Source organism: Octodon degus, unplaced genomic scaffold (assembly GCF_000260255.1).
Source record: "Octodon degus isolate 3935 unplaced genomic scaffold, OctDeg1.0 scaffold00729, whole genome shotgun sequence".
Classification (NCBI taxonomy): domain Eukaryota; kingdom Metazoa; phylum Chordata; class Mammalia; order Rodentia; family Octodontidae; genus Octodon; species Octodon degus.
Genome location: NW_004525305.1, coordinates 6,166 through 9,872, shown reverse-complemented (window position 1 = coordinate 9,872; position 3,707 = coordinate 6,166). Strand labels below are relative to the sequence as shown.

Sequence of the window (3,707 nt, the reverse complement as noted above, 5' to 3'; positions counted from 1 at the left end):
CCTGAGCTAGGGCCATGCCCCCCCCTTTTTTTAATAAAAGATGACCATTTATTTATTTATTTATTTATTTTTGCGGAACCGGGGATTGAACTCAGATCCTTGCGTTTGCCAGTCAAGCGCTTATCCTACTGAGCCATCTCCCTGGCCCCTATCATTCTTAATAGCTGAGAATTACTCCATTGTGTAAAAATAGCACATCTTCTTCAATCATTCTTCAGGTGATGGGCATCTTGGTTGTTTCCAAGATTTGGCTATCACAAATTGTGCTTCAGTAAACATGGGCACACATATATCCCTATGATATATCATCTTGATTTTTTAAAAATTGTGTATCATTTCTAATATCTTATTTATTATTTTTCTATTCCACTTAAAATAAATTAATGAAAAAGTCATTTATGAGGGAAAACCTATCAGAATCAGAACAGAATTCTTCACATAATTTCTTAAATCCAGGAGAGGTTAGAGAGAAGTATTTCATGTTCTGAAAGAAAATAACTTCCAACCCTGATTGATATACCCTGCAAAATCATCTTTCAGAATCAGAGGACAAGTATGATACTTCCATGAAAGAAAACACCTGAAGAAATTCAGGACCATGAAATCAAGTTTTAAAAATATTTTGGAAGATTTTTTATTTTATTTTAATTTTTTAAAATTCTAATGTCAATTTTTATTTCTATAAAAAAATCAAGACAGTATAAAACACATTGAAGGGTATTATGGAGTGAGCTTCAAGTGGAGCTTGACTCTGCAAAGACTGAGTCCAAAGGGAAGAGGCCGTCTTGTTCCTGGGCTGGGCCACCAACTGTGTTGAAAGAAAGCGGCCAGCTGGCACCCCAACAAGCACAGACTGATGTCAGATTCAAAGTCAAGTCCATCCTATTCCAATTCCACAGAGGGCCAAATTGTGCCAAGGGAGGGGTGTGGTGGGGCTGCTATAGAGGGAGGAGTTGCAGAGCTCTGTAACATGTCCTGAATGGAGATCAGGGATGAACAAGCTTGGCATTTGAAATGGGTATTCTGGCTTCTGCTCTGCCTGTGCTGACCAGTGGATCTGCAAATATGACTGCAGGAAAGGTGCCAAATCTTGGCCTCTAGAGCCTTTTTAATGAGAAATTCATCAACATGTCGCAAGCAGTGTCCTCAGCTGGTTAGCCTTCCTTCCACAGTCACCAAACCTGGCACTGACAGTTTCCCTACATAGGCCAGGTAAGGCTGCAGTTCAATCATGTAACAAACAGCAGGGGTTGACCACTGAATCCACACTGTTGTGGAAACATGAGCCAGAATTTTATAGAAGAGCTGGGTGGGCCTTGTTTTGCAGGGCTTTTTTGCAGGATGGGGTAGGAGATTTGTTGCTTAGTTTGTAATTTTTTTTTAAGTTTTTTTTTTTTTTCCCGGAACTGGGGATTGAACTCAGATCCTTGCATTTGCCAGTCAAGCACTTATCCTACTGAGTCATCTCCCTGGCCCTAAAAGTCTTGCAATTTTTTTTTTCTGGAACTGGGGATTGAACTCAGGCCCTTGAGCTTGTCAGGCAAGTGCTTATTCTACTGAGCCGTCTCCCCGGCCTGTAATTTTTTTTTTTTAAAGGGCATTATAGACTGACATCAGAATTTGAATCACCTCCCATGCAGGGCAGTGTGATGTGGGAGAAGAAAAATCACCAGAGCCATTTCTTCTACCTTGCAGAAAAGATGGAACCTGGGTCTTAGGAAGCGATCCATGAAAGATAATTTGAATGCAGAGAGAGTAGGAGTTGCAAGGGCACAGAAGAAGGGGAACCACAACCATTTTTTAATCTTATGGGTTAAATGTAACTTGAAGATTTTGGGTAAATTTGGACAAGGAAAGAAACACCATGCTTTTGAAGTGGATTGAAGCAGTGATTTTTAAAACAAAGAAAGTAGAACTAGAATATCCGAAATCTTTAATCCTTTCTTTACAGGTTACTAGATCACTTTTCATTAAGAAAACTGTAGAAAGTTTGTAACTGCCACAAGTGAATGCCAGGTGGTGGCACATGTCAATTTTCCAGAGTCCTGCTTTGTGGGATGTCTGAATGCACTGCGCAGGGTCTCTGCTCACACTAGCTGGAATCATTTGTGGCAGATTTCAGTCCACAGGTTGCTTTTCCCCATATTTCTTTTTAAACTCTTTAGCATTCTTACAGATTTTTTTTTTTTTTGCGGTCCTTAGAGTGTTTGTCAGCTAGGTCAGCCCAGAGCAGGTGATCAGGCTGGGGGTCATTCACCAGTGCTGTGAGGGACTGGATTGCTTGGTTGGTCTTAGTTGCTGGCTTCCAGTTCTCAGCACTAATTACTGGCAGGGAAACTTGCCTTTTTCCACCAATGTTTGGGTGATAGATCTTTGTTTTAAATGTGATCTTTGGCAGTTTGAATGGATACTCAGCTGGAAAGTTGATTTCAATTCTAAAGGCTCCCTTAGCGTATGGAGGGTTGTCAGAAACAATAAACCCTTGACAAGTCAATAAATTAGCTTCATCAACCTGGATGTTATGGAAATTTTTCATTCCACATTTGCGGATCTCTTCAATCCCCTTCATCAGCCTCCTGCTGACCGCCATCTTGGATCTGGTGTTGCTCTGAAAGATATTTTAGAAAGATATAGCAAAGACCACAATCCCAAGAACACCAATAGAAAACTCCACCAGACAAGACAAGTTCCACCAAACCTGCAATAGAATAACTGCTGAGTGCAGGGCTGATCTTTACCATACCAGCGACCCCTTTAACATGTTGGTTCTAATACTGGGATGCTGATGTTTTCTGATAGGCAGCCAGTGCCTTCTGCTTGCTGTGCCACTGATCATAGGACAAGGCACTGTTTCAAGTCCTTCATAGCTAAGGCTAAGATTGACTTTCCTGGTCACACAAATGAAGTCAGGGTGGTCCCAGATCCTACTTCTCAGCAGAATTGCCCCAGTCTACTGTCTGACTGCCGGCTGTTTACTCTGACTGGACATCACTTCCCTCATTTCACTCAAAGACATTGGCAATGAAGTGATCCTGGAGCTGTTCTGCTGCTGACCCAAGCCCTTTAAAATAAAATGTCTGTTCTGCCTGCCCACTGGTTTTCCACTGTCCAAATGACTATCAGGTACTTCTCTAATTCACTCAACAACCATTGATTCTGGGGGATAAGGGTGCTCAGGAAATAATATCTTGTGTTCTCATTGCTGCTTTTTACTGCATAAGACACTCCTGAGAACCACCCAAGCCCAGGCCCTCTAAATTTCTGTGTAAAATATGTAATTGTTTATTCATATTTTTAAAAATATTAAAAAAATTTTTCCTCATACTCTGTAGGGATTTAAAGTTTAATATATCAATATTTGATGAAAAATACCTGTTCCGGGGTCTTCCCCTTAGCTCAGTTCTTTAAGTGGCTGCTTCAACAAAGCAGTCAGGCTCAGGTTGCTGTGGTTCGATCCCCACAATTCAAGCCAGCCAAACCTGCCCTGAAGGCATTCGGAGCAAAAAAAAATCCTTATTCCATAAATTTCTGGGTATATAGGTCTTGGTATATCTTTGTCTTAACTATCCAGCAGGAAAGTATAAAAACGAGGTATATAAAGTAAATCCAGGGGCTGGAGAGATGGCTCAGTGGTCTAAAGCACCTACTTGAAACAAGCTTGGCAAAGCACAGGGACCGCGGTTCGATCCCCCAGCACCACATGCCAG

General features: G+C 41.3%; 1 pseudogene; it reads right to left on the bottom strand.

Moving 5' to 3' along the window:
- Positions 1 to 2,170: 2,170 nt before the first annotated feature.
- LOC101584668 lies at positions 2,171 to 2,590 on the bottom strand (annotated as a pseudogene).
- Between the last annotated feature and the right edge of the window lie 1,117 nt (positions 2,591 to 3,707).